Here is a 23,978-nt window from a genome sequence, read left to right as displayed (position 1 = left end):
AGGTAGGGGAACTGGCAGCATGGGTTGGTACCTGGGACTTCGATGTTGTGGCCATTTCGGAGACATGGATAGAGCAGGGACAGGAATGGATGTTGCAGGTTCCGGGGTTTAGGTGTTTTAGTAAGCTCAGAGAAGGAGGCAAAAGAGGGGGAGGTGTGGCGCTGCTAGTCAATAGCAGTATTACGGTGGCGGAGAGGATGCTAGATGGGGACTCTTCTTCCGAGGTAGTATGGGCTGAAGTTAGAAACAGGAAAGGAGAGGTCACCCTGTTGGGAGTTTTTTATAGGCCTAATAGTTCTAGGGATGTAGAGGAAAGGATGGCGAAGATGATTCTGGATAAGAGCGAAAGTAACAGGGTAGTTATTATGGGAGACTTTAACTTTCCAAATATTGACTGGAAAAGATATAGTTCGAGTACAATAGATGGGTCGTTTTTTGTACAGTGTGTGCAGGAGGGTTTCCTGAAACAATATGTTGACAGGCCAACAAGAGGCGAGGCCACATTGGATTTGGTTTTGGGTAATGAACCAGGCCAGGTGTTGGATTTGGAGGTAGGAGAGCACTTTGGGGACAGTGACCACAATTCGGTGACGTTTACGTTAATGATGGAAAGGGATAAGTATACACCGCAGGGCAAGAGTTATAGCTGGGGGAAGGGCAATTATGATGCCATTAGACGTGACTTGGGGGGGATAAGGTGGAGAAGTAGGCTGCAAGTGTTGGGCACACTGGATAAGTGGGGCTTGTTCAAGGATCAGCTACTGCGTGTTCTTGATAAGTATGTACCGGTCAGGCAGGGAGGAAGGCGTTGAGCGAGGGAACCGTGGTTTACCAAGGAAGTGGAATCTCTTGTTAAGAGGAAGAAGGAGGCCTATGTGAAGATGAGGTGTGAAGTTTCAGTTGGGGCGATGGATAGTTACAAGGTAGCGAGGAAGGATCTAAAGAGAGAGCTAAGACGAGCAAGGAGGGGACATGAGAAGTATTTGGCAGGAAGGATCAAGGAAAACCCAAAAGCTTTCTATAGGTATGTCAGGAATAAGCGAATGACTAGGGAAAGAGTAGGACCAGTCAAGGACAGGGATGGGAAATTGTGTGTGGCGTCTGAAGAGATAGGCGAGATACTAAATGAATATTTTTCGTCAGTATTCACTCAGGAAAAAGATAATGTTGTGGATGAGAATGCTGAGCCCCAGGCTAATAGAATAGATGGCATTGAGGTACGTAGGGAAGAGGTGTTGGCAATTCTGGACAGGCTTAAAATAGATAAGTCCCCGGGACCTGATGGGATTTATCCTAGGATTCTCTGAGAGGCCAGGGAAGAGATTGCTGGATCTTTGGCTTTGATTTTTATGTCATCATTGGCTACAGGAATAGTGCCAGAGGACTGGAGGACAGTAAATGTGGTCCCTTTGTTCAAAAAGGGGAGCAGAGACAACCCCGGCAACTATAGACCGGCGAGCCTCATGTCTGTAGTGGGTAAAGTCTTGGAGGGGATTATAAGAGACAAGATTTATAATCATCTAGATAGGAATAATATGATCAGGGATAGTCAGCATGGCTTTGTGAAGGGTAGGTCATGCCTCACAAACCTTATTGAGTTCTTTGAGAAGGTGACTGAACAGGTAGATGAGGGTAGAGCAGTTGATGTGGTGTATATGGATTTCAGCAAAGCGTTTGATAAGGTTCCCCACGGTAGGCTATTGCAGAAAATACGGAGGCTGGGGATTGAGGGTGATTTAGAGATGTGGATCAGAAATTGGCTCGCTGAAAGAAGACAGAGGGTGGTGGTTGATGGGAAATGTTCAGAATGGAGTACAGTCACAAGTGGAGTACCACAAGGATCTGTTCTGGGGCCGTTGCTGTTTGTCATTTTTATCACTGACCTAGAAGAAGGCGCAGAAGGGTGGGTGAGTAAATTTGCAGACGATACTAAAGTCGGTGGTGTTGTCGATAGTGTGGAAGGATGTAGCAGGTTACAGAGGGATATAGATAAACTGCAGAGCTGGGCTGAGAGGTGGCAAATGGAGTTTAATGTAGAGAAGTGTGAGGTGATTCACTTTGGAAGGAATAACAGGAATGCGGAATATTTGGCTAATGGTAAAGTTCTTGAAAGTGTGGATGAGCAGAGGGATCTAGGTGTCCATGTACATAGATCCCTGAAAGTTGCCACCCAGGTTGATAGGGTTGTGAAGAAGGCCTATGGAGTGTTGACCTTTATTGGTAGAGGGATTGAGTTCCGGAGTCGGGAGGTCATGTTGCAGCTGTACAGAACTCTGGTACGGCCGCATTTGGAGTATTGCGTACAGTTCTGGTCACCGCATTATAGGAAGGACGTGGAGGCTTTGGAGCGGGTGCAGAGGAGATTTACCAGGATGTTGCCTGGTATGGAGGGAAAATCTTATGAGGAAAGGCTGATGGACTTGAGGTTGTTTTCGTTGGAGAGAAGAAGGTTAAGAGGAGACTTAATAGAGGCATACAAAATGATCAGGGGGTTGGATAGGGTGGACAGTGAGAGCCTTCTCCCACGGATGGAAATGGCTGGCACGAGGGGACATAACTTTAAACTGAGGGGTAATAGATATAGGACAGAGGTCAGAGGTAGGTTCTTTACGCAAAGAGTAGTGAGGCCGTGGAATGCCCTACCTGCTACAGTAGTGAACTCGCCAACATTGAGGGCATTTAAAAGTTTATTGGATAAACATATGGATGATAATGGCATAGTGTAGGTTAGATGGCTTTTGTTTCGGTGCAACATCGTGGGCCGAAGGGCCTGTACTGCGCTGTATTGTTCTATGTTCTATGTTCTAAGTGGGAGACTTTCAAATGTCAGTTGATAAGAATTCAAGACCAGCATGTTCCTGTGAGGAAGAAGGATAATTATGGCAAGTTTTGGGAACCTTGGATAACGAGGGATATTGTGAGCTTGGTCCAAAAGAAAAAGGAAGCATTTGTAAGGGCAATAAGGCTGGGAATAGACAAAGCCCGTGAGGAATATCCAGCAGAGGGCAGCAGAGCAGAGCTGCTGATTGGCTGTTGCGGGAAAAATTTGCATCAGTACATTGCGGTCATTGCATCCAGAAAGTGTACCTGAGCAAGACACCCGAGGTGTTCAAGTCAAGGCAAGCATCCAGCAGAGGGCAGTAGAGCGGAGTTGTTGCGGGGGAAAATTTGTAACAGTGCATTGCAGTCACCGTAACTTGGAGGTGGTTTGTGGAGAAGCTGTTGTCAAGTGACAGTTAAACCCCAAACACTTCTTCAGTGTTTCCCTCCCTACCTCCTCCTCTAACCAAAAAAAAAAAAGACAATCACTATAAGGTAAGTTTTCCTCCTTGAAGAGTGACATCACAGCAAAGCAGTGACTAGATTGGCTGGTAAGGAACGTGCTCCAATTTGCAGTAGCTGGGAGAAATTTAACTCTTTGTGTGTTGGTAAGTATTGTGATTGGAAGTAAAATCTTTATTCCTTTCACTTATTCATTATTTGATATATTTATAATCAGTTAAGGTAAAGTGTAAAAATGGCAGGAGATCCCAGACCCATGTTATGCTCCTCGTGCTCAATGTGGGAGTTCAGGGACGCAGCCGATGCCCCTGACTCCTTCATGTGCGGGAAGCGTGTGCAGCTGCAGCTCCTGTTAGACCGCATGACGGCTCTGGAGCTGCGGATGGACTCACTTTGGAGCATCCGCGATGCTGAGGAGGTCGTGGATAGCACGTTCAGTGAGTTGGTCATACCGCAGATTAGGATTGGTGAGGGAGACAGGGAATGGGTGACCAAAAGGCAGAGAAAGAGCAGGAAGGCAGTGCAGGTGCGGTCATCTCCCTCAGAAACAGGTATACCGTTTTGGATAGTGTTGGGGAGATGACTCACCAGGGGAAGGCAGCAGTAGCCAGGCTCATGGCATCGTGGCTGGCTCTGCTGCACAGAAGGGCGGGAAAAAGACTGGCAGGGCTATAGTCATAGGGGATTCAATCGTAAGGGGAGTAGACAGGTGTTTCTGTGGTCGAAAACGAGACTCCTGAATGGTATGTTGCCTCCCGGGTGCACGGGTCAGGGATGTCTCAGATCGGCTGCAGGACATACTGAAGGGGGAGGGTGAACAGCCAGTTGTCGTGGTGCATATAGGCACCAACGATATAGGTAAAAAACAGGATAAGTTTTTCGAGGAGGTCACTAAGATGATTGATGCAGGTAGGGCAGTGGATGTTATCTATATGGACTTCAGTAAGGCCTTTGACAAGGTCCCTCATGGTAGACTAGTACAAAAGGTGAAGTCACACGGGATCAGAGGTGAGCTGGCAAGGTGGATACAGAACTGGCTGGGTCATAGAAGGCAGAGAGTAGCAATGGAAGGATGCTTTTCTAATTGGAGGGCTGTGACCAGTGGTGTTCCACAGGGATCAGTGCTGGGACCTTTGCTGTTTGTAGTCTATAAATGATTTGGAGGAAAATGTAACTGGTCTGATTAGTAAGTTTGCAGACGACACACAGGTTGGTGGAATTGCGGATAGCGATGAGGACTGTCAGAGGATACAGCAGGATTTAGATTGTTTGGAGACTTGGGCGGAGAGATAGCAGATGGAGTTTAATCTGGAATATACAGTGAATGGTAGAACCCTCAAGTGTATTGAAAGTCAAAGAGATCTAGGTGTACAGGTCCACAGGTCATTGAAAGGGGCAACACAGGTGGAGAAGGTAGTCAAGAAGGCATACGGCATGCTTGCCTTCATTGGCCGGGGCATTGAGTATAAGAATTGGCAAGTCATGTTGCAGCTGTATAGAACCTTAGATAGGCCACACTTGGAGTATATATCAATTCTGGTCGCCACACTACCAGAAGGATGTGGAGGCTTTAGAGAGGGTGCAGAAGAGATTTACCAGAATATTGCCTGGTATGGAGGGCATTAGCTATGAGGAGCGGTTGAATAAACTCGGTTTGTTCTCACTGGAACGAAGGAGGTTGAGGGGCGACCTGATAGAGGTCTACAAAATTATGAGGGGCATAGACAGAGTGGATAGTCAGCGTCTTTTCCCCGGGGTAGAGGGGTCAATTACTCGGGGGCATAGGTTTAAGGTGAGAGGGCAAGGTTTAGAGTAGATGTACAGTAGATGTACGAGGCAAGTTTTTTACGCAGAGGGTAGTGGGTACCTGGAACTCGCTACCGGAGGAGGTGGTGGAAGCAGGGACGATAGTGACATTTAAGGGGCATCTTGACAAATACATGAATAGAATGGGAATAGAGGGATACGGACCCAGGAAGTGTAGAAGATTGTACTTTAGTCGGGCAGCATGGTCGGCACGGGCCTGGAGGGCCGAGGGGCCTGTTCCTGTGCTGTACATTTCTTTGTTCTTTGAAGAGTGCTAAATTGGGGGAAGGCCAACTATACCACAATTCAGCAGGATTTGGGGAATGTGGATTGGGAGCAGCTGTTTGAAGGTAAATCCACATTTGATACGTGGGAGGCTTTTAGAGAGAGGTAGATTAGAGTGCAGGACAGACATGTCCCTGTGAAAATGATAGAAATGGCAAGATTAGGGAACCATGGATGACAGGTGAAATTGTGAGACTAGCGAAGAGGAAAAAGGAAGCATACATAAGGTCTAGGTGACTGAAGACAGACAAAGCTTTGGAAGAATATCGGGAATGTAGGGCCAATCTGAAACGAGGAATCAAGAGGGCTAAAAGGGGTCAGGAAATATCTAGCAAACAGGGTTAAGGAAAATCCCAAAGCCTTTTATTCATACATAAGGAGCAAGAGGGTAACTAGAGAAAGGGTTGGCGCACTCGAGGACAAAGGAGGAAAGTTATGCGCGGAGTCAGAGAAAATGGGTGAAATTCTTTTTTTTTTTAAATATGTTGATTAAGAATTTTTCAACAAAATTTTCAACCATACAATCCCTCCCCCCCCCATGGTAACAAAAAGAAAAGAAGTCGCATAGCAAGAGATAAACATATCAAATCAACATAATACATAACTTTGTACATTGGATTCCTCCCCCACATATCAACTTTCCTGAACATTTATGTATTTTCTTGCTCAAGTGCCCCCAGGAAAACCCCCCTTCCCCATCCACCCTTCCTCCCCCCCCCGGAAAGAGATGCCCCCCTCCTGGGTTACTGCTGACCGAACTTCATCTAACGCTCCGCGAGATAGTATAGGAACGGTTGCCACCGCCTCGAGAACCCCTGCACAGACCCTCTCAAGGCAAACTTTATCCTCTCCAACTTGATAAACCCTGCCATGTCATTTATCCACGCTTCCACACTGGGGGGCTTCGCATCTTTCCACACTAACGAGATCCTTTGCCGGGCTACCAGGGACGCAAAGGCCAGAATGCCGGCCTCTTTCGCCTCCTGCACTCTCGGCTCGTCCGCCACTCCAAATAGTGCTAGCCCCCAACTTGGCTTGACCTGGACTTTCACCACCTTAGATATAGTTCTCGCAACACCCCTCCAGAACCCATCCAGTGCCGAGCACAACCAGAACATATGGGCATGGTTCGCCGGGCTTCCTGAGCACCTCCCACATCTGTCCTCCACCCCAAACAACCTACTCAGCCTCGCCCCCATCATATGCGCTCTGTGAATAACCTTAAACTGTATCAGGCTAAGCCTGGCACATGAGGAAGAATAATTAACCCTGCTCAGGGCATCAGCTCACAGACCCTCTTCAATCTCCTCCCCCAGCTCCTCCTCCCATTTACCCTTCAGCTCCTCTACCAAAGCCTCCCTCTCTTCTTTCATCTCCTGGTATATCGCCGACACATTGCCCTCTCCGACCCATACACCCGAAATCACCCTGTCTTGAATCCCCTGTGCCAGGAGCAACGGAAATTCCCTCACCTGTCGCCTCACAAACGTCCTCACTTGCATGTACCTGAACGTGTTTCCCGGGGGTAGCCCAAACTTCTCCTCCAGCGCCCTTAGGCTCGCAAACGTCCCATCAATGAACAGGACCCCCATTCTTCTAATCCCTGCCCGATGCCAGCTCTGGAACCCCCCGTCCATCCTTCCTGGGACAAACCGATGGTTACCTCTGATCGGGGACCATACAGAGGCTCCCATCGCACCCCTGTGTCGTCTCTACTGGCCCCAGATCTTTAGCGTTGCTGCCACCACCGGACTCGTGGTGTACCTTGTCGGCGAGAGCGGGAGCGGTGCCGTCACCAGCGCCCCCAGGCTCGTTCCTTTGCAGGACGCCATCTCCAACCTCTTCCATGCCGCCCCCTCTCCCTCCATCACCCACTTACGGATCATCGCCACATTGGCTGCCCAGTAGTAGCCACCCAGATTCGGCAACGCCAGCCCTCCTCTATCTCTACTATGCTCCAGAAATCCCCTCCTTACCCTCGGGGTTTTATTCGCCCACACAAAACCCATAATGCTCCTGCCTACCCTCTTAAAACAGGCCTTGGTGATCACAATTGCAAGGCACTGGAATACAAAAAGAAACATCGGGAGGACCACCATTTTAATCGACTGTACTCTGCCCGCTAGCGAGAGTGGCAACATGTCCCATCGTTTGAAGTCCTCATCCATCTGGTCCACCAGCCGCGTCAAATTAAGTTTGTGCAGGGCCCCCCAACTCCTAGCTACCTGGATCCCCAAGTACCGAAAGCTCCTTTCCGCCCTCCTCAATGGTAGGTCGTCTATCCCTCTTCCCTGGTCCCCTGGATGCACCACAAAGAGCTCACTTTTCCCTACACTGAGCTGATAGCCCGAGAAGTCCACAAACTCCCTTAGAATCTGCATGACCTCCACCATCCCCTCCACTGGATCCGCCACATACAGCAACAGGTCGTCTGCATACAGCCACACGCGATGCTCCTCTCCCCCTCGGACCACCCCCCTCCATTTCCTGGACTCCCTTAATGCCATGGCCAAAGGTTCAATTGCTAATGCAAACAACAGGGGGGACAGGGGGCACCCCTTCCTCGTCCCTCGATACAGCCGAAAATACTCCGACCTCCGCCGATTCGTAACCACACTCGCCACCGGGGCTCTATATAGGAGCCTAACCCAGCTAATAAACCCTCCCCCGAACCCAAACCTCCGCAACACTTCCCAGAGATACTCCCACTCTACTCGGTCAAAGACCTTCTCCGCGTCCATAGCTGCCACTATCCAGCCGCCTCCCCCTCCACCGATGGCATCATAATCACGTTTAGGAGCCTCCACACATTGGTGTTTAGCTGCCTGCTGTTTACAAATCCCGTCTGGTCCTAGTGAATCACCCCAGGGACACAGTCCTCGATCCTCGTAGCCAGCACTTTTGCCAGCAACTTAGCATCCACGTTGAGGAGCGAGATCGGCCTGTACGACCCACATTGCAGTGGGTCCTTATCCCGCTTCAGGATCAAAGAGATCATCGCCTCCGACATTGTCGGGGGCAGGGTCCCCCCCCTCCCTTGCCTCATTGAAAGTCCTCACCAGCAACGGGGCTAACAGGTACCTCTTATAGAACTCAACCGGGAACCCATCCGGTCCCGGGGCCTTCCCTGCCTGCATGCTCCCCAGTCCTCTAATCAGCTCCTCCAACCCAATTGGCGCCCCCAAACCAGCCACCTCCTGCTCCTCCACCCTCGGGAACTTCAGTTGGTCCAAGAATCGTCGCATCCCCTCTTCTCCCGCTGGGGGCTGGGACCTGTACAGCTCCTCATAGAAGGCCTTGAATTCCTCATTTACTTTCACCGCATTCTGCCATTCTTGACTCCACCTATTTCCCTCGCTGCCATTCTCTTACGGAGCTGGTGTGCCAGCATCCGGCTTGCCTTCTCCCCATACTCATACGTCGCCCCCCTGTGCCTTCCTCCACTGTGCCTCTGCCTTCCCTGTGGTCAACAGGTCGAACTCAGTCTGGAGACTTCGCCTCTCCCTGTGTAGTCCCTCTTCAGGGGCCTCTGCATATCTCCTGTCCACTCTTAAAATCTCCCCCGCTAACCTCTCCCTTTCCCTGCCCTCTCTCTTCTCCCTGTGAGCCCTGATGGAGATTAACTCTCCCCTTCAGCGCCTTCCATACTACCCCCACCTGCACCTCCCGTTGTCGGCCTCCAAATACCTTTCAATGCACCCCCGCACACTTTCTCGTCTGCCAGCAGTCCCACATCCAACCGCCACAGTGGGCGTTGGTCCCTCTCCTCTCCCAACTCTAGTTCCACGTAGTGCGGGGCGTGGTCTGAAATGGCGATGGCCGAATACTCCGTTCCCTCCACTTTCGGGATCAATGCCCTGCCCAGAACAAAAAAATCTGTCCGGGAGTAGGCTTTGTGTACGTGGGAGAAAAAAGAAAATTCTCTAGCCAGAGGCCTGGCAAATCTCCACGGATCCACTCCCCCCCCCCCCCCCCCCAATCTGGTCCATAAACCCCCTAAGCACCTTGGTCGCAGCCGGACTCTTTCCAGTCCTGGATCTGGAGCGATCCAGTGCTGGGTCCAACACCGTGTTGAAATCCCCACCCATTATCAAGCTTCCTACCTCCAGGTCCTGAATACGCCCCAACATACGCTTCATGAATCCAGCATCGTCCCAGTTTGGGGCGTATACATTTACCAATACCACCCACGTCCCCTGCAACCTACCGCTTACCATCACGTATCGACCTCCATTGTCCGCTACTATGTTCTTGGCCTCAAACGACACCCACTTCCCTACCAGTATTGCCACCCCTCTATTCTTCGCATCCAGCCCCGAATGGAATACCTGTCCTACCCTTCTTAACCTGACCTGATCTGCCACCTTCAGATGTGTCTCCTGAAGCATGACCACGTCTGCCTTCAGTTCCTTTAAGTGCGCGAACGCTCGGGCCCTCTTAACCGGCCCATTTAGGCCCCTCACATTCCACGTGATCAGCCGGATTGGAGGGCTCTCCCCCTCCCCTCCACCTCCCCCCCTCCCCCCCAACCCCCACACCCCCTGCCGACTAGCCATCTCCTATTTTAGGCCAGTCCCGTGCCCGCGCCTCCCGCACCCTCCAGTCCCCCAGACGGGGAACCCCCGTCCCGACCACCTCTTCCGTTTTCAGTTCCCCCTCGGCCAATGCAGCAGCAACCCTATTTCCCCCCACTCTTCCCCCCCCCCCTCCCGCTAGATACATGGGTGAAATTCTTAACGAGTACTTTGCATTGGTATTCACCGAGGAGAGGGACATGCCAGATGTTGTGGTTAGGGATAGATGTTTGATTACTCTGGGTCAAGTCGGCATAAGGAGGGAGGATATGCTGGGTATTCTAAAAGGCATTAAGGTGGACCCTGGGCCGGATGGGATCTATCCCAGGTTTCTGAGGGAAGTAAGAGAGGAAATAGCTGGGGCCTTAACAGATATCTTTGCAGCATCCTTGAACACGGGTGAGGTACCAGAAGACTGGAGAATTGATAATGTTGTCCCTTTGTTGAAGAAGGGTAGCAGGGATAATCCAGGAAATTAGAGACCTGTGAGCTTGACGTCAGTGGTAGGCAAACTGTTGGAGAAGATACTGAGGGATAGGATCTATCCCATTTGGAAGAAAATGGGCTCATCAGTGATAGGCAACATGGTTTTGTGCAGGGAAGGTCATGTCTTACCAACTTAATAGAATTCTTTGAGGAAGTGACAAAGTTGATTGATGAGGGAAGGGCTGTATATGTCATATACATGGACTTCAGTAAGGCATTTGATAAGGTTCCCCATGGTAGGCTGATGGAGAAAATGAAGTCTCATGGGGTCCAGGGTGTACTAGCTAGATGGATAAAGAACTGGCTGGGCAACAGGAGACAGTAGTTGTGGAAGGGAGTTTCTCAAAATGGAGAACTGTGTCCAGTGGTGTTCCACAGGGATCCGTGCTGGGGCCACTGTTGTTTGTGATATACATAAATGATCTGGAGGAAGGTATAGGTGGTCTGATTAGCAAGTTTGCAGATGACACTAAGATTGGTGGAGTGGCAGATAGTGAAGGGGACTGTCAGAGAATACAGCAGAATATAGATAGTTTGGGGAGTTGGGCGGAAAAATGGCAGATGGAGTTCAATCCGGGCAAATGCGAGATGATGCATTTTGGAAGATCCAATTCAAGAGCGAACTATAGGGTAAATGAAAAAGCCCTGGGGAAAATTGATGTACAGAGAGATCTGGGAGTTCAGGTCCATTGTGCCCTCAAGGTCGCTGCGCAGGTCGATAGAGTGGTCAAGAAGGCATACGGCATGCTTTCCTTCATCGGAAGGAGTACTGAGTACAAGAGTTGGCAGGTCATGTTACAGTTGTATCAGATTTTGGTTCGGCCACATTTGGAATACTGCGTACAGTTCTGGTCGCCACATTACCAAAAGGATGTGGATGCTTTGGAGAAGGTGCAGAGGAGGTTCACCAGGATGTTGCCTGGTATGGAGGGCGCTAGCTACGAGGAGAGGTTGAGTAGATTAGGATTATTTTCATTAGAAAGACGGAGGTTGAGGGGGGACCTCATTGATGTCTACAAAATCATGAGAGGTATAGACAGGATGGATAGCAAGAAGCTTTTTCTCCGAGTGGGGGACTCAATTACTAGGGGTCACGAGTTCAAGGTGAGAGGGGAAAAGTTTAAGGGAGATATACGAGTGGAAAGTTCTTTACACAGAGGGTGGTGGGTGCCTGGAACACATTGCCGGCAGAGGTGGTAGAGGCGGGCACGATAGCGTCATTTAAGATGTATCTAGACAGATTCATGAATGGTCAGGGAGCAGAGGGATACAGATCCTTAGAAAATAGGCGGCAGTTTTAGATAGAGGATCTGGATCGACGCAGGCTTGGAGGGCCAAAGGGCCTGTTCCTGTGCTGTAATTTTTCTTTGCTGTTTCTTTGAACTTCAGCAAGGGGTCAAGAGCACTAAAAGGGGTCACAAATTCAGTGGCAAACAGTATTAAGGAAAATCCCAAGGCTTTTTACACATATATCAAGAGCAGGAGGGTAGCCAGGGAAAGCACTAACCCACTGAAGGACAGGGGAGGGAATCGGAGCGTGGAATCAGAGGAAACGTGTGAGGTATTGAATGAGTACTTTGCATAAGTATTCACCAAAGAGAAGGACTTGGTGGATGATGAGTCTGGGGATGGTGTGTAGATAATCTGGGTCGATTGAGATCAAAAAGGAGGATGTGTTGGGTGTCTTGAAAAATATTAAGGCAGGCCCCCCAAAACACTGAGGGAGGCAAGGGAGGAAATTGCTGGGGCCTTGTCATAAATGTTTGTATCCTCACTGGCTATAGGTGAGGTCCCAGAGGACTTAAGAATAGCTAATGTTGTTCCTCGTCTAAGAATGCTCGCAAGGATGATCCAGGAAATTACAGGCCGGTGAGCCTTACTGATGTAAGGGAAATTTTTGGAGAGGATTCTTCGAGACAGGATTTACCCCCATTTGGAAGCAAATGGACGTATTAGCAAAAGGCAGCATGGGAGGTGAAGGGGAGGTCATGTCTCACTAACTTGATCGAGTTTTTCGAGCAAGTGATGAAGGTGATTGATGAAAGTGGATGTTGTCTACTTGGACTTCAGTAAGGCCTTTGACAAGGTCCCTCATGGAAGACTGGTATAGAAGGTGAATACACACGGGATCAGAGGTGAGCTGGCAAGATGGATACAGAACCCGCTCGGTGTAAGAAGACAGAGGATAGCAATGGAAGGGTGCTTTTCTGAATGGAGGGCTGTAACTCGTGGTGTTCCGCAGGGATCAGTGCTGGGACCTTTGCTGTTTGTAATATATATAAATGATTTGGAGTCAAATGTAACTGGTCTGATTAGTAAGTTTGCAGCCGACACAAAGGTTGGTGCAATTGCGGATAGCGATGAGGACTGTCAGAGGATACAGCAGGATATAGATAGGTTGGAGACTTGGGCGGAGAGACGGAAGATAGAGTTTAATCCAGACAATGTGAGGTAATACATTATGGAAGGTCTAATACAGGTGAAAAATATAAATGGCAGAACCCTGAAGAATATTGATAGGCAGAGGGATCGGAGTGTACAGGTCCACAGGTCACTGAAAGGGGCAACACAGGTGGAGAAGGTAGTCAAGAAGGCATACGGCATGCTTGCCTGCATCGGCCGGTGCATTGAGTATAAAAATTGGCAAGTCGTGCTACAGCTGTATATAACTTTAGTTCGGCCACATTTGGAATATAGTGTTCAATTCTGGTCACCACATTTCCAGAAGGATATGGAGGCTATGGAGAGGGTACAGAAGACGCTTACCATGATGTTGCCTGGTATGAAGTGCATTATCTATGAGGAGAGTTTAGATAGTGTTGGTTTGTTCTCACTGGAACGGAGGTTGAGGGGGCGTGTAGCGATCGACCATGCGGATTTAGTGGCACTTGCGAACACTAAAACTCAGTAGAAATTTGAGTTAATACTTCTGCAAATAAGAATAGTTTTATTTGTCTCTATTGATTACAATTGAGAATCATATAAATCTTATTCCCTAATAAGTCCAGCATACAAAAGGACTCAGAGAAGCAATTTTGCAGACAATTCAACTTTCAAATAATACAGAAATGATTTTCTTGCTAACGGCAAACAGCTTGCATTCACTTCGAGAGTTAGAAAGTAATATGAAAGACAGAGACAGCGAATAGTTAAGTCAAAGTATAGATTGATTCCAGAATGGAATATGGCCATGCGAACTAACACGGTTATACTCAATCATATCAGTCTTTAGCCATCTAGTTATACCCCTATGTAATCCTAATTGGTTTGGGTTAGAATCAAATAAGTTTGATTTGACGTTTAGCTGTCTGTTATGTACAACATTAACTTGAAATGTTTCATTAATGAATTCTGTGCTCTAGAATGCGATTCAGTGACGTTATCATAAACAGCCTGAACTGGATGTTTGCTGACTTGACTGTTAAGACAATGGCTCCTTTGGTTCTATGCTGTTGTCAAGGAGCCTGCCCTGTCCTTGGTCACTTTATCTTGCAAATTCAGTTCGAACAGGTGAGATTACGATGCAGCTTGAGGGTAACGCCCCCCCCCCCTCCCTCCCCCTCCAGTGTTGGACACGAGGCTGGATTCTCCATTATTGGGACTATGGCCCCGTGCCAGTGTCAAAACGTACCCCCCACACTCTCACCCTGGGGGGGCGGGGAAGAGAGGAGGTAGGACATGGTAAGGCGCCCTTCCGGGGAGGGGGGGTGGACAACAGCCATGGGGTTGGAATGGCCCCCAACAGGACTGGGGCAGTTTCCCGGCATGGACCGCCATTGCTGCCATCGCGCTGCACACCTCACTGACCACCCCCTTGGCCCCTGGTTCTACAGAGTGCCACCAGCCATTTGGTTCCCTCTCTGAAATCTCAGAGCTCATTGCACAGGTGCTTCTGCGCCGTTACAGAGGCCCTATCTGCCCAGTCGGCACAATGTACCCATTTCAATGTGACACCAGGATGCCCGGGCAGCAGGATCGCCACCATCATGGAGATGCCCTGGGTCCAGGGGGGTGATCAACAGGATGCATGTCACACTACAAGCACCTGCAGATGACTGTCCGCTCTTCACAAATCGAAAGGGGTTCCACTCAATGAACGGGTGTGTTACCGTCAGATGTGCATCACGCCTTCATCCTGGCACACTCAACGGTTCCTGGCTTCTTGGAGGCACCCGCAACGCTCCCCCCCACAGGGTGTGTGTGTGTGGGGGGGTACATTTTGACACCGGCATGGGGCCATTGTCCCAATAATGGAGGGGGGGGGGCGGGGAGTAGAGGCACAAGGCAGGAATGCCCACTGTCCCCGCTCCTGGGTTATCCGCTCCAGTCATGGCTGATGACACCTATCCGGAGGCCACAGATCGACATGCAGATACGCTACAATGCCACCCACACAGCGACCAGGGGCATGATCAAGCAGTGTTTCGACATCCTGAACACGCAGTTCAGGTGCCTGGACAGCTCTGGAGGCCTCTCCAGTAGAGCGCTGCGAGAGTCGCCCACATCGTCGTTGCCTGCTGTGTCCTCTACAACATCGCGCAGCAGAGTGGCGACATAAAACATACAGTGCAGAAGGAAGCCATTCGGCCCATCGAGTCTGCACCAACCCACTTAAGCCCTCACTTGCACCTTATTGCCGTAACCCAATAACCCCTCCTAACATTTTTTGCACACTAAGGGTAATTTAGCATGACCAATCCACCTAACCTGCACTACTTTGGAGAACGTGCACAGACAGTGACCCAGCGGGGAATCAAACCTGTCCCAGGGTACAGGGTTGTTCGCCTCTCCTCCAGTGTCCAGCAGGGTCTCAAGCTCGGCATCTGTGAAAGGGGGTGCCGCTCTCCTTGCTACCACCTTGTTGGCTGCGATGCTGTGTGTGAGGAGTGAAATGTGTATATGCGGCTGCAGCTTGTCAGCCTCCCAAATGTCAATCGCAAACCCGATGAATCCCACATAGTTTCTCATTGCAATAGACTGTGTTCCACGTGGCACCAGTGACAGCCCCTTAATGGTCGGTGAATTGGCCCAGGTGAGGTGCCAGTTTTGCTTTCGTAGAAATCCACAACTCCTGCCTCGGCATCAGCACTTAGTCTCGGGGTCCAGCTGATGGTCTTTAGAGTTTGTTGCCATCCATCTAATGCTCCTGTGATTTTGGATGATACGCTATTGAGTTAAACTACTTTACTCCTAAGCTATCCATAACTTCCTTGAATAACTCCAGACGTAAAATTTGATATCTAGTCAGATCAAATTTCATATCTCTAGTAAAATATTTGGTTAACGCAACTACAATCCTTGGCTGCAATGTTTCTTAATGGAATGGCCTCCGGAAATCGAGAAGACACATCCATTATGGTCAACAAGTAAGGATTCCCTCTTTTCATTTTAGGTAGGGTCCCATGTAATCAATTAGGACTCGGGTTTTTACAACGAGTTTTTAAAAATTTTAATTTTAATTAATTGACGCAATGTCAGTTAGAAGGGTGCAGTGCTCTGACTGTGAGATGTGGCAGGTCCGGGAGGCTTCCAGCGTCCCGGATGGCTTCATCTGCAGAAAGTGCACCCAACTGGAGCTCCTCACAGACCGCATGGTTCGGTTGGAGCAGCAATTGGATGCACTTAGGAGCATGCAGGTGGCGGAAAGCGTCATAGATCGCAGTTATGTAAATGTGGTCACACCCAAGGTGCAGGCAGAGAAATGGGTGACCACCAGAAAGGGCAGGCAGTCAGTGCAGGAATCCCCTGAGGTTGGCCCCCTCTCGAACAGGTATACCCCTTTGGATACTGTCGGGGGGGATAGCCTATCAGGGGAAAACAGCAGCAGCCAGAGCAGAGGCACCACGGCTGGCTCTGATGTTCAGAAGGGAGGGTCAAAGCGCAGAAGAGCAATAGTAATAGGGGACTCTATAGTCAGGGGCACAGATAGGCGCTTCTGTGGACGTGAAAGAGACTCCAGGATGGTATGTTGCCTCCCTGGTGCCAGGGTCCAGGATGTCTCCGAACGGGTAGAGGGCATCCTGAAGGGGGAGGGCAAACTGGCAGAGGTTGTTGTACATATTGGTACTAACGACATAGGCAGGAAGGGGCATGAGGTCCTGCAGCAGGAGTTCAGGGAGCTAGGCAGAAAGTTAAAAGACAGGCCCTCTTGGATTGTAATCTCGGGATTACTCCCTGTGCCACGTGCCAGTGAGGCTAGAAATAGGAAGATAAAGCAGCTAAACACGTGGCTAAACAGCTGGTGTAGGAGGGAGGGTTTCTGTTATCTGGACTACTGGGAGCTCTTCCGGGGCAGGTATGACCTATATAAGGACGGGTTGCATCTAAACCGGAGAGGCATAAATATCCTGGCCGCGAGGTTTGCTCGTGTCACACGGGAGGGTGGGCACGGGAGCAATAGGTCAGAAGGTGAGAGCATTGAGGGAGAACGAGGGAATAGGGATAGTGGGGCTCTGAGGCAGAGCAGACAGGGAGAAGTTGCTGAACACAGCGGGTCTGGTGGCCTGAAGTGCATATGTTTTAATGCAAGAAGTATTACGGGTAAGGCAGATGAACTTAGAGCTTGGATTAGTACTTGGAACTATGATGTTGTTGCCATTACAGAGACCTAGTTGAGGGAAGGGCAGGATTGGCAGCTAAACGTTCCAGGATTTAGATGTTTCAGGCAGGAGAGGGGGATGTAAAAGGGGAGGCGGAGTTGCGCTACTGGTTCGGGAGAATATCACAGCTGTACTGCGGGAGGACACCTCAGAGGGCAGTGAGGCTATATGGGTAGAGATCAGGAATAAGAAGGGTGCAGTCACAATGTTGGGGGTTTACTACAGGCCTCCCAACAGCCAGCGGCAGATAGGTAGACAGATTTTTGAAAAGAGTAAAAACAACAGGGTTGTGGTGATGGGAGACTTCAACTTCCCCAATATTGACTGGGACTCACTTAGTGCCAGGGGCTTAGACGGGGCGGAGTTTGGAAGGAGCATCCAAGAGGGCTTCTTAAAACAATATGTAGACAGTCCAACTGGGGAAGGGGCAGTACTGGACCTGGTATCGGGGAATGAGCCCGGCCAGGTGGTAGAGGTTTCAGTAGGGGAGCATTTCGGTAACAGTGACCACAATTCAGTAAGTTTTAAAGTACTGGTGGACAAGGATAAGAGTGGTCCTAGGATGAATGTGCTAAATTGGGGGAAGGCTAATTATAACAAGATTAGGCGGGAACTGAAGAACATAGATTGGGGGCGGATGTTTGAGGGCAAATCAACATCTGACATGTGGGAGGCTTTCAAGTGTCAGTTGAAAGGAATTCAGGACCGGCATGTTCCTGTGAGGAAGAAGGATAAATACGGCAATTTTCGGGAACCTTGGATAACGAGAGATATTGTAGGCCTCGTCAAAAAGAAAAAGGAGGCATTTGTCAGGGCTAAAAGGCTGGGAACAGACGAAGCCTGCGTGGAATATAAGGAAAGTAGGAAGGAACTTAAGCAAGGAGTCAGAAGGGCTAGAAGGGGTCACGAAAAGTCATTGGCAAATAGGGTTAAGGAAAATCCCAAGGCTTTTTACACGTACATAAAAAGCAAGAGGGTAGCCAGGGAAAGGGTTGGCCCACTGAAGGATAGGCAAGGGAATCTATGTGTGGAGCCAGAGGAAATGGGCGAGGTACTAAATGAATACTTTGCATCAGTATTCACCAAAGAGAAGAAATTGGTAGATGTTGAGTCTGGAGAAGGGTGTGTCGATAGCGTGGGTCAGATTGAGATCCAAAAAGACGAGGTATTGGGTGTCTTGAAAAATATTAAGGTAGATGGTTCCCCAGGGCCTGATGGGATCTACCCCAGAATACTGAAGGAGGCTGGAGAGGAAATTGCTGAGGCCTTGACAGAAATCTTTGGATCCTCACTGTCTTCAGGGGATGTCCCGGAGGACTGGAGAATAGCCCATGTTGTTCCTCTGTTTAAGAAGGGTAGCAAGGATAATCCAGGGAACTACAGGCCGGTGAGCCTTACTTCAGTGGTAGGGAAATTACTGGAGAGAATTCTTCGAGACAGGATCTACTCCCATTTGGAAGCAAAAGGACGTATTAGTGAGAGGCAGCATGGTTTTGTGAAGGGGAGGTCGTGTCTCACTAACTTGATAGAACTTTTCGAGGAGGTCACTAAGATGATTGATGCAGGTAGGGCAGTGGATGTTGTCTATATGGACTTCAGTAAGGCCTTTGACAAGGTCCCTCATGGTAGACTAGTACAAAAGGTGAATTTACACGGGATCAGGGGTGAGCTGGCAAGGTGGATACAGAACTGGCTAGGTCAGAGAAGGCAGAGAGTAGCAATGGAAGGATGCTTTTCTAATTGGAGGGCTGTGACCAGTGGTGTTCCACAGGGATCAGTGCTGGGACCTTTGCTCTTTGTAGTATATATAAATGATTTGGAGGAAAATGTAACTGGTCTGATTCGTAAGTTTGCAGACGACACAAAGGTTGGTGGAATTGCGGATAGCGATGAGGACTGTCAGAGGATACAGCAGGATTTAGATTGTTTGGAGACTTGGGCGGAGAGATGGCAGATGGAGTTTAATCCGGACAAATGTGAGGTAATGCATTTTGGAAGGTCTAATGCAGGTAGGGAATATACAGTGAATGGTAGAACCCTCAAGAGTATTGAAAGTCAAAGAGATCTAGGAGTACAGGTCCACAGGTCATTGAAAGGGGCAACACAGGTGGAGAAGGTAGTCAAGAAGGCATACGGCATGCTTGCCTTCATTGGCCAGGGCATTGAGTATAAGAATTGGCAAGTCATGTTGCAGCTGTATAGAACCTTAGTTAGGCCACACTTGGAGTATAGTGTTCAATTCTGGTTGCCACACTACCAGAAGGATGTGGAGGCTTTAGAGAGGGTGCAGAAGAGATTTACCAGAATGTTGCCTGGTATGGAGGGCATTAGCTATGAGGAGCGATTGAATAAACTCGGTTTGTTCTCACTGGAACGAAGGAGATTGAGGGGAGACCTGATAGAGGTATACAAAATTATGAGGGGCATAGACAGAGTGGATGGTCAGAGGCTTTTCCTCAGGGTAGAGGGGTCAATTACTAGGGGGCACAGGTTTAAGGTGAGAGGGGCAAGGTTTAGAGTAGATGTACGAGGCAAGTTTTTTTACGCAGAGTGTAGTGGGTGCCTGGAACTCGCTACCGGAGGGGTTAGTGGAAGCAGGGACGATAGGGACATTTAAGGGGCATCTTGACAAATATATGAATAGGATGGGAATAGAAGGATACGGACCCAGGAAGTGTAGAAGATTGTAGTTTAGTCGGGCAGCATGGTCGGCACGGGCTTGGAGGGCCGAAGGGCCTGTTCCTGTGCTGTACATTTCTTTGTTCTTTGTAACACCCCGGCGAATTCCAGCCCCACAGACCCTGGAGTCCCTACGCAGAAAAGATCTTCGACCGAATAGAATGGAAGTACCTCCTCGAGGTACTAGGAGCAGTATTTACCACCTGGGTGAAGTACCTATACAACACTCCCAAGGCGAGTGTTCAAACCAATACCACCAGCTCCGAATACTTCCAGCTGCAGAGAGGCCCAAGGCAGGGATGCCCACGGTTCCCGCTCATGTTTGCCCTGGCAATTGAACACCTAGTGATTGCTCTGCGAGGTGCGAACAGCTAGAAGGGCATCCAAAGGGTGGCAGAGAGAACAGAGTCCCACCCTGTGCGGATGGCCTGCTCCCCTGTGTCTCGGAACCACAGGAAGGACAGAGCAAACATGCAGATGCTGAAAGAATTTGGAAATTTCTCGGGTTACATACTTAGCCTGGGCAAGAGCGAGACATTCCCAGTGAACCCAAATGGGGGAGGGACGAAGCTGGAGGGACTCCCATTCAAACAAGCCCATAAATATTCAGCTGTCGGGGGATCCAAATAGCCAGGAACTGGACACGGATCCAGTGGTGTAGTGATCTCTGTATGTGCATGTACATAAGGGGTTAATGTGTAATCAGTAGCACCACATGATCACGAGGGGGCCGGACCAACAGGGGTATAAAATAAACCACATTATGTCTCTCTCCCTCTCTTTTGGATGGACTGTGACAAGGACAGGAGGATCAGATTAGCTCAGATGGTTAGAGGAGTCAAGTGCAGTTACTGTAGTTAGATCTTGTTAACCTTATCATTAGTATCAATGTTAAAGTAAAGAACTCACACAATTATTGTTATAGTTACTCAATACACCTTTTGTTACCACTGGACGAGTTCGAGGCTTCTTCATCGAGATTCAGAAGACCTCATCAGTAACCAAGGTTTGAGTAACACGTGTTACACTCCGTAGTATATCAAGATAATACAGGAGTGTAATAGAAGTGGAATCTGACCAGCCTGGCGGAGGAAGTCAAAACGGACCTGCAAAGGTGGGACGGACTCCCGCTCTCCCTGACGGGGAGGGTGCAGATGATCAAAATGAACGTACTGCTGAGATTCCTCTTCCTGTTCAGATCAATACCGATCTTCAACCCCAAGGTATTTTTTCAAAACAGATAGAATTATCATGGGGTTTGTGTGAAGGGGGTGGGTAGGAATCTGAGAGTCCCAAAATCAACGCTGCAAAGGGGAAAAGATAGGGGTGGCCTGGCATTACCGAACCTGCAATATTACCATTGGGCAGCCACGGCAGAAAGAGTCAGGGGATGGGTACGTGGGTACGCGAACCCAACAAGAAAAGGGTGTGAATGGAGGAGGCCTCCTGCAAGGAGACGACTCTCCGGGACCTCACCACAGCAGCACTCCCACCCCCACCCCCACCCCCAACAAAGTACACAGCCCAGGGGTGGTAGCCACACTAAGGACATTTGACCGAGATGTCTCCCATGTCTCTAGCCATACTAGACACCCCCTTCAAGAAAGGGAGACAGGAGGGACGCTGACAGTCAGGGACTTTTACATGGGAAACAGACCAGCGACGCTGGGAGAGCCGACGGAGCAACTGTCACGACTGACAGGACAGGAACGTAGGCACCTACAGGTAAAGCACCTTCTCCGCAAGGAGACAGTCGGGTACCCCAGGGCCCCCGAGACCACACTACTGGAGGACCTAATTAACAAGGACAGTAAAGAAGGGGGAAACGGCAGGAAAATGTGCGGATCGTTATTGGACAGGGCTCGAATGCCATTGGACGAGGCCAGACGGAAATGGGGAGACAAACTGGGGACAGAAGTGGAGTGGGGTGGGGACTCTGGAGCGAAGTACAGAGCAGGGCCTACTCCACCTCCTCCTGCGCAAGGCTCAGCCTCATGCAGCTGAAAGTGGTGCACAGAGCGCACCTTAACAGAACCCGAATGAGCAGGTTCTTCCCGGAGGTGGAGGATAAATGAGAGCGGTGCCCAGAGAGGCCCGGCCAACCACACCCACATGTTTTGGGCTGTCCCAAACTTGTAGAGCTCTGGACAGCCTTCTCTGAGACAATATCCAAGGTTGTGGGGGTGGAGCCGTGCCCACGAATGGCAAACTTCGTGGCATCCTAACAGCCAGAGCTATACATGGGGAAGTGGGCCGGCGCCCTAATCGCATGCCAGAGAATCCTGCTCATCTGGCGATCCACCCACAGCTGCAGACTGGCTGGCAGACCTAATGGAATTTCTCCACTTGGAGAAGATCAAATACATCATCTGCGGGTCGGAGGAAGGCTTCCTCAATTCAACGGCCTGTTCCAGGACCTGTTGGAAGCCAACAGTGACTAGAGGAAAAAGTGAAAGATGGGAGAAGACAGACAGAAACACGCAACTCCGGGGGGAAGAAGGAAGAGATGAGGTAATTCGGGGGAACTGAGTGGAAGAGCACAATGAGAGGGGGCGGGGGACCCCCCACCCCCACCCAAACCCGCAAAGCAGATATAGCAGAAAGCACAAAGGGAAGAAGCGGGGCGGGGGGGGGGGGGGGGGGAAGTGGAGATCAGAAGCCAGGGGACAGTACACCTGAACAAAAAGGGAGGATACCGGGGGCGGCGGGAAGATGAAAACACCCCAAGACAGAAGATAACAAGATGTATACAAGAACCACACGTACTGTAAATATTAAACATAAAGTGCAACTGTGTAAAACTTGAAAATACAATAAAAATATTTTTTTTAAATAACAGAATTAACCAATAATGTGTATTTTCCTGAGATCTTTGATTCTTGACTGGTCCAAGGATCTACAGGCACCGGATTTGTAAGTAAAACATTAAAAAACTGTTTATTCATAACAAGAAAAAGGATGAACATACAATGGTAAGAGTAAGAATGGAACAATGGTCTGCTAATCTAACTATTCCCCAAATCCTGTCCCACCTTCCATCCAAACACACACAAGACAGGCATATGGTAAGCAAAGGATTGAAAATAACGGGGATTAAAAGATGGTTCTTTGCTGCTGAGGTAACGGTCTTGCAGCCAGCAATCTTCTGATGGTGGTCTACAACCAAAACCTGCAGGCTGTAGAATTCTCTCTGGAAAGTCACTTTCACTTCTACAATCGGAGTCTTCACATGACAAATTACACCCCCCCCCCCCCCCCCCAAGAGGCCGGTTCAGTCCTGACAGGCCTCCACCAGATTGACTCCTAGTCTCAGACAATCTTAGAATTCTCTCTACCTGAGAATTTAAACAAAGGTTGTCCATCCGCTCCAGACAGCAACTGCTTGTCTGCCGTTTGTGCAAATCAAGATTACTTCCACAGGTTAAACAGACTGCAGAGAACTCCCAGGAAGAGCCCAACAGGTGAGAGAGAAGTTGGAGCACTGGCTCCACAGTTCTATTCCACAATCAGAATAGAAATGTTGATTTGCCCACATCTCCCCTCATAGGTCACTTTCACAGGCTAGCTTGAAGCAATAAATCGCCAGGCTTTTCAAACAGAGTTTTACACTTTCACCGACCTGTCTGGAGTCATTTAAGGCAGTTACATCTCCTGGCTGGCTGGAAGCATTCAAATCACCACAGCGAATGTTGATGGATAGAGTCTTGTGTGTGCTGCTTTCCAAGTCTGCACATAACTGAGAGACAAAATGGATCTTGCTGGGCTGTTTCAGAATCTTCCAGAAACTCTGACAAGCTCAACCAATCCCAAATGAGAACAGACGATGTCCTACAATTTCAGAGGCATTGATTGGCTGCTTGCCAAGTTCATCAAAATGACATCACAGAGCATTAAGGGGAGTCCTGGGCCAGGACATTGGACCAGGGATGTTTTCCGTTTCACCAGAGTCTGCAGTTTTAAACAAAATCTTCAATGTTGCAGAACAAGAATTTAATAAAAGACAGAATCACAAAACAGACCAGGATTTAGCAGGTTCCTTACATAGTAAAAGGTTCCTCAAATGCTGGAATGTGTATTAAGGGTGACGGGTTGATTATCGCTTGTGTTTTCCCTATTACCTAACAGGTGTGACATGTACAGTAGAATTCAATTACATCCTTATGCGGTGTTACATTAGCCACTTTCCTGTCCTCTGGGACCTTTCCTGCCTCCAGTGATTCCTGAAAGGTCATCACTCATGCCTCCACAATCTCCTCAGTTATCTTTT

General features: G+C 49.3%; 1 long non-coding RNA gene across 1 annotated transcript in view; it reads right to left on the bottom strand.

Annotated features, from left to right (window-relative positions):
- LOC140391599 (uncharacterized) overlaps positions 1-23,451 on the bottom strand; it is a 30,279-nt gene extending 6,828 nt beyond the window's left edge. The window contains exon 1 of the long non-coding RNA XR_011935130.1: positions 23,331-23,451. This is a non-coding gene — a long non-coding RNA (uncharacterized lncRNA). The remainder of the gene's footprint in view (positions 1-23,330) is intronic.
- Between the last annotated feature and the right edge of the window lie 527 nt (positions 23,452-23,978).

Source organism: Scyliorhinus torazame, chromosome 15, assembly GCF_047496885.1.
Source record: "Scyliorhinus torazame isolate Kashiwa2021f chromosome 15, sScyTor2.1, whole genome shotgun sequence".
Taxonomy (NCBI): Eukaryota; Metazoa; Chordata; class Chondrichthyes; order Carcharhiniformes; family Scyliorhinidae; genus Scyliorhinus; species Scyliorhinus torazame.
Note: the sequence above shows the minus strand (reverse complement) of the source record. Positions and strands in the feature narration are given on the sequence as shown.